The 12439-nt window shown below is 37.5% G+C and overlaps 1 protein-coding gene across 11 annotated transcripts in view; it reads left to right on the top strand.

The window, feature by feature from the left end:
* KIF16B (kinesin family member 16B) overlaps window positions 1-12439 on the top strand; it is a 167316-nt gene that overhangs the window by 55581 nt on the left and 99296 nt on the right. The gene's annotated exons all lie outside the window — the stretch shown is intronic.

Below are 12439 nucleotides of genomic sequence, written 5' to 3'. Positions count from 1 at the left end.
CAATGTAAAAAGACAACCCTAGAGGTGGTCAGTCTGTTTACCACTTCCATAATAAGCTTGTTCAGTCCATTTAGGAAGAGGAGTCTCTCTTGCCCATGCTATGAAAACATTATCACAACAAGACAGCCACCCAGATTGGTTCTCTGCTTGCATGTGAGTCCCTTCCCTGACTTGCAGCTTTTCCCACAACTGCTTTCAAGGGTCCACTCTTGAAATTAGTGGGGTAAAATTTTAAGGTTGAGCCGTTCAGAAATAAAAGTTCTCTTCACCCATCTCTGGGAGCATTTCATCTCTAAGAACGGAGGCCCTTCTCCTTCCCTGGGAGTGGAGCAAAGGGTCTTCCTATCTTCATCTTTAGGACTATCTCTGGGAGCATCTCTAGGAGCTGAGGTTTTCTCCTTTCCCATTTGGAGCAAAAGTCCTCGTCTCTTCCATCTCTCCCTGTTCAAGCTTTTCATGAAATTACAGCTGCTTCAGCATCTGCCTATCTCAGCACAGGTGCTTTTGCTCACAAGTACAAGTTGAATGCTCCATCCCCCATTTCATGCCTTCATGAAATTACAACGGGTATTCTGATACATCATAGCTTTACAACAGAATTTCAGCTTTAAGCATCTCCTCTTTCTCTTCCCTCAGGTTTTCAGCTCTTCACAGCACTAAAAGGGTTAATCTCACCTAGGCCTTCCAGCTGGAATGTTGCTTATCACTGTCGGTCACATGACCTCTGCTGGACATCGGTGCAGCTTTAGCTGAATCTTGGCCGCAGTGGGGGAGGGGGGGGGGGGAGAGCCAAGCTGCTCCCACTGCCCACAGCAGAGCTGTGGGGGGTTCTGCGGGTGGAACAGGGCCCGTTGGCTCCAGGATGGTCGTGGCCCGGCCTGACCTGGCCCGAGCAGGGCCTGGGCTGGGCCCGCTGGCCCGCACACGGGGCCCGCAGCCACCTATCCCAGCACCGGAAACGAGAGAGAGAGACTCTGCCTCAGAGTTTCCTATTCTTAAGTGTGCATCACGGAGGCGGTTAGAACTTTAAGTGGCTTAAAGAATTGTCCATATTCAAACTGGCCATCTGATAGGTCCTGTCAGGTCACAGAGGAAGCTGTAAGCACCCCGTTGCGAGAATATCACTTCCGGGACTATGCTTGCTAACCCATGACATGTGTTTTTCCCTCTGAGTATGAAAATGTTACTGAGACCTAGTACAGACAATACTGAACCCCTACAATCTAATGTAACTTAATATCCTTCTGTTTCCACTACAATCTTCCCAGAAGGACATAAAAATACCTTGTCAGCAGTGATTGACTCATCCAATAAGAGTCTTGTTAAAGAGAGTGCAGATTCAGTTTTATTTGTTGGAGGGTAATGTGCTAGTGTTTCAGGTTATCCCTATTTTAGGTACTGAAGTATCAGTGCTTGAGGATATTTTAGGTGTCTAATTCCCATTTGTTTTGAAGTGGCTTTGGCTGTATGAATATCGTAAAAACACAGGGTTTAGACAGAATTCTATAGGGCACTTATTTTTTGCTTTTCCCAAGCACAACTTCTTTCTCTGTGAAAGAAGTCTCATTGTTTTGCAGGAACTTTTTCAGCAAAAGACTTGTAGTTTCAGGCAGCTTCTGGCCTAGTAATAGTTCACCCATGAATATCAGCATTTCTACATCTGGAGTTTTTGCCCTTATGTAAATACAGAAAACATAGTTAAGACTAATTAATCCACAATGGACTAGACAAAAACTTAATCATCTTCAAAATGTCAACTTCTGTAGAACTTTTTGTTAAATATTCACGTTTAATTTCTTTCAAAGTCCTATTTGTAACATTTGGAAAAACTTGCTGAATTAAATTACCAGATTTTCTCTATGGTATATGTCTGTTAAAAAGTATCTTCCGGTACAGACGCTGCTCTAAACCCTTGATTGTCAAAGGTTGCAAGTTTATTTTTGTTTTAAACTGTTGTTCATTGCCCCTTGTTCTTATTTTGTTGCTGTGTTCACAGAGCATAAGGAAACAAATCTGAGATAGGTTATATTTCAAAATGTAACAGTTTCAACTTCTTTGTAGCAATCCAAAGGTGCTCAGACCTTTAATTATCTGAAGAAGCAGTTTGATGCTATAAGGAGTGAAATTGGTTTCTTACCTGCTCTTGGAAGCTTCATAGCATCCTCCTTCATTTGCATTCCTGAGCTCAGGCTACAGTATCAGACTTACACTTTTGACTGGATAAGGGCGTGGTCAAGCACAAGGGTTTGACAAGGTGATGGATGAGGCTCTGTTCTAGTTGGTGTCCTATGAAGGTCCCTTTCAACCCGAATGCTTCTATGATTCTACAAGATTGGGCAAAAAAGCTGCTGACGTGACTCATGAAAAGAACATATTTGAATCTTCCTAAAAACGATAATTTGTCTGTCTTGGTTTTTTTCCTGTTGAATGTGGAGATGTTTGTTTTCAAACAGAATTTCCGGTCAAGGGAAACAATCCAAAATCCCATCTTCCAGGCATCATACAAAGTTTGATTGCTTTGAACAAGATAAGGAACAAGATAAGCTATCCAGAAACTTAAAAAAACCTGATCAGGATTCCTGATTGTGCATTATGTTTTGCATGAAGGAATGGCATGTCCATAGTTGTCTGGGTTGTTTGCTTTTTTTTGGTTCTTTGCTTGTTTGTGTTTTGTGTGTGTGGTCTGTTTATTTTTTCCCCAGTGGGATCTGCCTGTCATTTGTGCTTCTGCAGCTTCTGTGGGTGACAGCTTTTTGATGAGAACTCAGAAAACTAGACTTCGAAATATTGATATGCTAATTGATCTGCAGCATTTGTTAATTTACTAATTATGTGCTGCAGGGATACTCAAAATTTTGGGGAAAACAGTAAATTTTATACTCAGGCAGACTATCACATAACCAAAAATTATCTGTGTGAAAAACGAGGAGCATATAGTTTCAATTTTCTGGTGTTCATTTGAGTTGTTAATTGGCCCTTATAAGAAAGCACAGATCCGTTTGTCTTTTTGCTTGCATACCCCAACTTTGCAAGGAAGGCTTTTTCCACTGAGAAGTGCAACCGATAATGTGGTAAGTATGAAGTCCTGCTTTTGAGCAGCTGAAATGTAGGTGTTTGAAATGCCCAGCTGATTTACAGTAGTCTGCCTGCCGTTTGCCTCTGTTAACAGTCTTTAATTACGTGATCACCTCGCTGTCTCTTACTATTTCTTTCTCTGGTTTCGGTCAGTGGAGGGATGGCTGTAAAATCCATCGTGGACTTGTGGAAGGAAGGAGTCCATGGTCTGATTGACCTTGATGGGTTCCAGAGTAACAGTCTGTCCTGGGTTGCAGTGTATTCTATTACCATCTTCATGAGCTGTTGAAATCAGGTGGGGCAGTGTTTCCTTGCCTCCTCCCCCCAGACTATCTTTCTGTTAATGGCCCATCATTGTCCTGCCTCATGATTCCCTCTGGACTATCTTCTGTTAATGAGCCTAATCAACACTTGGCCTCATGACTCATTACCCCATTGTGAGATGCTCCACCCAGGGGGAGGAACCAAGCATCCCATTGTGGATATAATCTGAGACGCTGAACACCAGAGATAATCCTTTCCACTGGATTTCCAGAGGAAAGGAGCTACACAGCCATCACTGGACTTTCTGAGGAAGAGCAGACCCTTTTTTTCTACAGGGTCACCGCTTCAGTGGACTGCAGCCACCATTCTACCAGACTGCTACCACCACTCTGCCTAACAGGGACTCAGGTTATATCTTGACTCTGTCAGTTTGAAACAGTGTTGTCTTTTAGGGTTTTTTTTTCCTTTTCTTTAATTTCCCCATTAAATTGTTATTCTGACTTGGTGCCTCCCACTAGTTTGTTTTCAAACTAGTACGCAGTCACATATAGGGAACATAACAAAAAGGCAAAGGAGAATTTTAAGGTTAAGATTCTATTAACCAATGGAAATTGTATCTTACTGTATCCCTAACCCAGGGAAATTTGAGAGGGATTCCTCCTGAGGAACTTTCTTTTGGCCATTTTCCTTTAAAGTTGCTAGTCTCTTAAGATCTAAATAGATTAGCTGAATTTAAGACAGTCATTAATACTCTTAATTGGAATATGTCTGGGAGAGATTTTGGTTATATTTGGTTTTATGTTTAAATCTCTGTAGTTTTGTCTAAGTTTATAAGCTGCTTTACGCAGTAAATCTAAAAGTTTTCTCTATTATTAAAATAACATTTAAAAGTTTAATTTCATAGATTGCTTTTGGTAAAGCAATATCAAAGTTTGTCCTGGTTTCAACAAGTAGCTTTTGTTTACCGGTGATCTTGTTGGTCTTAATACACCTGTCACCTTGTTTTCATTAGGAAAGGATGTATTGTACATGTTAGATTCAAGGTTACTTCAGTGTCACATAGTCCTTGTTGGCAGCATTTTTGAAAGAGATTTTTAATGTGCTCCTGATAGTTTATGATAATGAAGCATTTAAATGAATATTTCAAATGCCTAGTCTGCTTTTTGTTCAAATGGTTAGATTTAGATCCACTGTGAGGTCTTACTTAACTTCTGAAAATACGAAACTTGGTGTCCTGAATGCCTCAAAGGTTTAGGATTGAAAGAGGGGATTTGCTCTCCATCTGTTATGGCTGGTGATATTCACTTGCCAGTCATTATAAGTCATTGAAAAGTGCTCTATTTTACACCATATCTGTGCATTAATCCTTTATTTTGAGGTCATTTACATAGTGGAATTAATCACCTCCAGTAGATCTACAGTTTTGAGGTGCAGTAGTACCTCTCAGTAGTCACTGAGTATTCAGGTGAGACACAAGGCTGCCATAATACACAGCATTTGCACACTCCTTTTTTCAAATGTCAGTATAGTTATAAAAATAACACAAAGTTTTTCCACTGAAGAAGAAGAACTTGCCTCATTTCTTACAGTATGTAAGTATAACAAACGCCATACCTCCTTTGGAGAACATGACTTCCTCTTTTATTGTTTTATATTAGCTGAGAAAAAGTATTTCCCTGAACATTTTTCTCAGAATGCAAAAAAGGTGACAGCTATCCAAGTTAAGGTTCACGTCAGTTAGCAAAATGCAATGGTCAGTGGTTGCTTCTTGAGCGTTGGGTAGATTGCTTTGCATTTTTTCCCTAAAAGTACAGCAGGTTTGCATCTTTCAAGGAAATGTTATTTTCTGTTAGTTGTTGGCAAAGCTGCGCTGGTTTACTTTCATTGACTCAATGGGCCCTACATTTAAAAATACTCAAATGTGGGAAAACGGCAATCTGCTAAGAATGCCATAATGTCTCGTAGTCTGGATTACATAGTACAGTGCAAGAGATTCCTCCCTTCTGAATTTTTCCATTCAATTTTTGCTGAACATACCAAAAAAGGTGATGGGAACTTTACCCTTCAGTCTATATTTGGGATGTCTGTCTTAGCTATGAAATATGATTTCAGTATTCTTGTTTTTTGTTAGATATGATAATTCTTTTGACCTTGGTCTTAGGGGCTGATGCCAGATTATAGATATCTCAGTATAGGTTGCTTTTATTTAGTTTATTTTTAAAGGACACTTCCCTGTGATTCATATGGTACCTATTTCCTCTGACTATATTTCTGGATTTATACTCTTTTCATCTTGAGTTTTTGCCTTAGTTTGTGTTTATTTTCTTTTTCAACCTACCTTTTTAAAGGTAGGTGTGATCTTGTTTGGCATCTGTACATGTGGTTCATTATTGTGCATAATTAAAATTGAGGTCCTTGTATGCTGAAGCATGTGGTGTCCTCTTATGTTGTTCTTTAAAGGAGTTTAATTACTGTATTGACCTGTTGCAAGTTAGAATGACTTGTTCATTTTTATTTCATTATTAAAATTGTGAAATGAACTGTAGTTTCATTACATGTAAGTAAAGGACATGGACATTTCCTGTGTATCTTCTGGCTTTCAATCATTTTACTAGAAATGCTTCCATGTAGAGAGTTCAGGCCAATTGACAGTATACTATGTATAATTATACAGTTTTTATAGCTGTATTTTTATATGCTAATTTTGTTTAGTTTTAATGGTAGGATTGGAGTATAATTTTAGATGAGATATATTTTACTGGAATTAGAATTAAGGGAAGATGTTTTGATAAGAAAAGTTCCGTTTCCTCAGCTGAGTTTACCTGCTTTACAAAAGAATAGTATCAACAATCCTAGTCACTTTATGATGAACAACCAGCTGCTAATGCTTTTTGTGCCAGCTTAACACACCAATTATTTTATGCTTTGGGTAAACAAAATCAAACTGATAGTTTTTAAAGGGCACTTTATCCTATCTTTTTGTAACATCCTCAAATGTTCGCCTTGAGATCAAATTGAATATATTTTTTGTGATTTCTGCCCTTTTAATAGGCCTTTAATTTGCATTAAAAGTATCATGTAAGTGCAACTTTTATTTTCTGTAACTGACCTAGTTAAACCTAGCACATAATGTTTGGGAAAGAAGGTAAGGTGATTATACCTTCATCAATTTCCAGAAGAGTAATCATAAACTCTGTTCTCAAAATAAAATGAATGAAAAATAATTTGCTAAAATATTACCTTGTGTAACTAAACATTTAAAGCTAAATGCAAATGTTAAATTCAGAACTGTTATTCTGACTTATATTTGTTATGCTGAAGTGAACTGTGGAAGGACTCAAAAACTTGACTGATACTGCCTTCTGAATGGCTTATATTTGCTGGACTAGTGAGGAGAATTTAATTTGAAAGGAATGCTTTTCTTGAGAATACTTCTTTGAAATGGTGTCTTTCTTTCTGCCATGTCTTTCAAAATCATATTCATAATTCCTATAAATTTCTTAGGTTTTAAATAGTCATTTCCTATATAATTAATATTTGTCATGTTATCTGTAGTCTGTGATTTATTTCTTGAGCTGGCTGGTCCTGTTGTGTCTGCCCAGTGTGTGCTGGATCTAGTTCTGTCCATCAGTGATCACCGCTAGAAACTGTGGGACTGGTTCTCATCTTGGTGGATGTTGATGGAGCGTTTGACTCTGGAACGTATAGGAAACTATTTCCTTATTTATGTAGTGTGGAGATTAGGATTTAAATACAATAAAAATGCTTATACAGAGGATGTGATGGAAGCAGTGGTACTGGGAGGGGACCTAAGTTTGTAGTTGTAGGGGTTTTGGGGAGGTGGTCCTGGAGCACATTTTTGGGCTTAATTCATGTTTAATGGTTTCTTTAAATGTGTTAACTGGGGAAGTTTGCTGATATTAAAGCTAATTTGTCTAGCAGAGCGTCTGACAGAGGATTGAGTGAGTCTAAGGATGACAGAAGGGTGGTTGATGGTAAATAGTTTGCAATGCAAAGGTGTTAATACACAGTGGAAGAGGAGGAGGAAGGCATGAGACTTTACTGTTACGAGATAGTATGTCTGCATAAAAGACACATGAATCTGGAAGGATCAGATAGATATTGTGTGTAGTGAGTGGAAGTAGGTGCTGGCAAAATTGTATACACACTGTGAACACTGGAAGTTGTCAAGGAAGAAGACCTTGAGAAAGGATGTCCTAAACTCTGGGATATGGTGAGCCTGGTCATCTCCTGGGGGGAAATGCTTTGAGTTTGACCTAGTATAACCACACTAAGGAGAATAGATACCACTGCTGCCAGTATCAATGAATAAAGGCTGGAGAAGGAAAATTATTATTTCAGCTGAATGTCAGTAGTGATGCAAAGTGCATGAATGTAAACTGGCTATTACCAAGTTCAGACCAAATATTTGAAATAATTTTACATCATACAATGGATGAGAGCCTGAGTGTAATCTATTAAATTACTTGTTACGGTGTTTGGGCACAGCACTTGTGACACAGGAGGTCACTTTTCAGTTGTTTCTTCTTAGGTGGGAGAAATGTTGCTGACATTTCAAGCAGAGGTAAAATTCCTCAAGTTTTTCTTTAATTACAGAACTAATCAAATCAGCTTTCTTGTGTTTTGTGGGGCTTACTGGCAGCTTCACTAATTTTTTGCTACACTTGCTTCTTAATACTGGGAATGCAACTTCAGTAGCTGCCTGTCATCTTTATAAATATAATAATTATCATGCAATGCAGTTGAAAATTCAAAGGAGTTGTCAATCTGTTTATGTAGCACTTTGAGAAGAATTGTATCTAGAATTCAGATAATTTATCTGAAATTCTGTAAACAGAAACAGAGGTCTGTCTGCAGTATATTCCTCTTATATTCCTACTATTTTTAATCCATTCAAAGCCTACATTAGGACTGTACCACCTGAATGATGGGAATAAGCTCCACATAGGTGAGTTATGGTTTATTCAGCTGTACTCAATTTTGGAGTATAAAACAGGGCAAGTGGATAGCAATCCTTGTCCAGAAAACTTCCCATGCTTTCCATGTCTGTGATTGTTGAAGTTAGGGAACCCCAGGCAATGGATACCCTGTGCCTTTGTCCACAAGTACCTCTTTTCCTTTTCTCACCTTTTTTTTCCAGGCAATTTTTTGCAGCCGTGTAAATTACTGGTGTCCACAGTGTCCTTGTATTTAACAACAAGGGATTCCTTTTGGTTTTGAACTCCTGATGATCAATTTTCTTTTCTACTTCCTCATATAAGAAGCATCAAGGCGCCACTGCTTGTTTGGGAATTTCCCCCCTTGGGGTTTTTGCACATTCATCATAGTCCTGCCCTGCACTTTTGTCTCATTTTCTCTTTTCTTGGAAGGGTTAACTCTGGAAACTCAAACAGTGTAGCCCTCTTAGCGCACACATGTATGAACTAGGTGTGAAGTGGGTCTGCCTATATTGCCATGTATTCTTTGCTGTAATCCAGTAGTACAGCCCTCAGCTTCCTGTGTTTGTCCAGAACTACTGCAACGGAACTGTGCTTTTAAGTCACCTAATCTTCTGCAGTCCCGTGGTGGAGAATATGTAAGTTTCTGACTTCAGTGAGAGAAGTTTTGGATTTTCACCCATGCTGATTATGGCATGACCAGCTGAGGCTGTTTCATGCATATTTCCTCTCTCTATTTACATAGTCTCTTTAATGCCATGTATTTGCTGGGTTTGGAAATCAGCTTTTTTGGGAGCATTTGAATTCTGAACACTGTGCAATATTTTTTTCTCTAGGTATGAAACATTTGTTTCCAGTGATTTAAAGGAAATGCAAAGTGTGCTGAATATATAACTGGAGGAAAACCAATTAAGAATTAAGAACTTCCCTTGTGCGCAGTTTACATTTATGCATTTTATAGATGACTTAATGTTAGTCTGGGGCCATTGAGCATAGTCAGACCTTTTTGTGAACTCAGGATATAATAGCATATTTTCAATAAAATCAAATGCACTCAAAGTACCTGTTGGCATAAGAATTTTCTCATATATAGTCTGGTTAAATATTAATGCAAAGACTTTTGCTATTGCACATTTTTGCACATAGTATTTAAATTTGGTATTACACTTTTTTTTGCATAATTTAAATGTAGAAATCTGAACATCATGCTAGCTAAGTAAATTGTCATGTTTTACTGAAAGTGACCTGCACCGTGTATTCTTAGGACTGTGTGCCAGCAGCTATCTGTTCAATATTTAAATAAAAGAATTGTATTTTTGGATTGGAAAGCATGACAAAAATTGAACTCCCCTGAGAGGTTCTGTTCATTGCAGTGCACTAATTACATATAATCTTTAATATGTGCTGGGACAATAGCAGCATAATGTTTCCCTCCACTAGTAGATTGGTCAAGGAATGTTAGAAATGTCTTTTGGACCTACTTTCTTTTTAATTTAATTCAGTATCTTGTTGGCCAAAAAAAGAAAAGCTGTGTGGCTCTATTTTTGTGTGTGCATTTAAAGAAATAACATTTAAAGACATCCTGTGTGTCACAGTGGTCGTCTTTATAATGGGTAGTTGTATATGATGATGATGAATTTTTCAGCTCAAGTGAGTACTTTAGTCAAAGATTTGTTCTTAAAGCTACCAGATCATATCTCAGTTTAGAAGTGCCACTGTATCAGTTAATACAGTAAACTTAATATATCAGCACAGAAGAAATGAGATTTCACAAGCGCTTTTATATCTCTCTATATAAATGTAAATGAATTTACTGTATCAGGATATTTCTGACAGCTGAGTCAGAGCTGAATTCAAAGAGACAATTTAAATATACAATAAAATCTCTTTATTTTAACTTTCACTTAAATAAGTAGTTTTTTGTATACTGACTCAGAATTATTTTCTGAGTTTCTACTCTTCAAGTGAGTCCCTTTGGTCTAGCAGCTCCCAAAGAAGAAAACCTTTTTTTGCTCCCAGCGCAGTAGCCACTTAGATCAACTGAAGTGCTCCTTTGTGGATAATACTTGGCTTGCTTTATTGTCCACAGCTTGTGAACACATCCTAAATACTGAGGGAGTATGTGTACGCTTTTCTGTTCAAGGATAATTCAAGCTAAGAAGCATGTGGGTACATTCAGTTTTCTTCAACTGCACCTTGAGATTTTCATAAATTTTCTGACAGTAATTTTCAATAGGGACAGCAACCTTTCATGCTCTTGTCATTTGACTTACGGATTCACCACTTCTTAAAATCATGTAGCACAAATGAAAGTAAATCAAATAGTGGATTAAATCTAATAATTTCTCTGCCTTGTAATATCTTACAGACCTTCAATTTATTTCAAAAGAGGTCTGTCCCTCTTCAGAGATATCCTTCCTATGCTGTTGAGGATGAAAGAGGGGCAATTTGACTGCTTCTTTTGGGCCTTTTTCTTTTCTTTTTCTCACTGTTAGAGAACAGAGTAATAAAGATCTATTATTGGTGATGTTTCTGTGATTTTATTTTGGGGCAAAAGTGCACTGTTTGGCATTTGGAAGCATCCTTGCAGAAGCTTTTGAATTTTTAAGCCACGCGATTAAAGTTTAGGAGTTACTCCAGGTATCTAATTAAGATTCAGTGTTTTTTTAGTAAATTGTATCTGAAGATAAAAGCTAATTTACAACCTATATTAAACTAAAAGATATCATAGTTAATCACAGCTACTGTCTGCTGCATTTCTTTTAAAATTTCCATTAAAAGGATGCATTCTGTGCGTGAATGGCAGTTGTTTACAAAGTATGACTTTAGAAACTCAATTAATTTATGTTCTTTAATTTTAGATCTGAATAAAAAGCCAAGCTATCTGTTTTAAATCACAATTATGCATGATTTATTTCTGATTATAGTAAAAAGGTGTTGAATATTAAAAGACTGGAAAGTAAAGAATCATATTGTTTCTTTATTCTTAATTATTTGTGAGCTATTTCTCACCCAGTGATAATTTCTTTGTCTCCTGGGATGTTTATTTTTTCCTCTGTCAGGGACGTTGGCAAAAAGCAAACATGCTTTGTTGTGCTGGGGAAAAAATATTCAGCTCTTAATATTTTATCAATTCCATTGGGCCAGTAACCAGTCACCGGTCCTCAGAGTCTTGTCTTCATCCTTTGTCATATGGGAACATTATAAATTATGTATAACTTTAGATGCTAGTCAGTAAATATCTAATATGTGATAGGTATTTTTGACTGAAATTACTTTTTCTCCTGAACAATTAATTAAGCTGTATTTTTTAGATTTATGATGCGACTCTTTTATAATATCAAGGAATATCTGGGCGCATTCATGTCCGACCTGCACATGAATCACAGCTTATTTTTTTTATTTCTGAATGCTGGAGAACTTTTTCATTCATCCTTGACCAGAGTAACATTTCCCAGTTTTGTTTTGCAGAGTTTTATATGTTGTATTATCATCTTACCTTTTCCAGATATATCCATACTTGGAATTTTTTAGACAGTATCAGTATTGACCTTTTTTGTCTGTAGGGAAATGAGGTTTTACATCTGCTTTCTTCCTGTAGACTTGCAGATTGCTGTACTTGGGAAAATGCATATAACAATCTATCTGTTGTTTTTTCTTTCAAACAATGTAGTGTCTTTTTGGCTCTGGAGAAGGCATTTGATGACTTGGAAAAGGAGCAGTCATGCAGCTGTCAGAAAACTTATTTTCCTGTTTTACTAGCACCCGGAGAAAAGTGTGCTCCTTGTAATACACAGATGGAATATCTGCTGACATTGCCTGTGCTTCATGCATTGTCAGGGCTTAGTTCTTTTACACAGAAAAACACATTTGTCTTGAAAAATGGTGTGTTTCTGTGTGCACATTCATGGTCTCTACTGTTGTTATCTTCCAGGCCTGGGAGCCAATAGGATTCTGTTTCAACTTGAAAGTTAAACTTCTTAAAGACAAAAACTTACTTCAAAGCTATAATTAATTTTTTATTTATTGCATAGACTGTTGTGTACTACGTCATACAATACTTTATCCAAGGTTGAAGTCTCCTACTTGCAGTCCTGCTGAATGATGCTTCAACCTATGGATGGCTGTACAATGTGGCCCAA

This window comes from Corvus cornix, chromosome 3 (assembly GCF_000738735.6).
Source record: "Corvus cornix cornix isolate S_Up_H32 chromosome 3, ASM73873v5, whole genome shotgun sequence".
Classification (NCBI taxonomy): domain Eukaryota; kingdom Metazoa; phylum Chordata; class Aves; order Passeriformes; family Corvidae; genus Corvus; species Corvus cornix.
The sequence above is the reverse complement of the archived record's forward strand: the minus strand, read 5'-3'. Positions and strand labels throughout refer to the sequence as shown.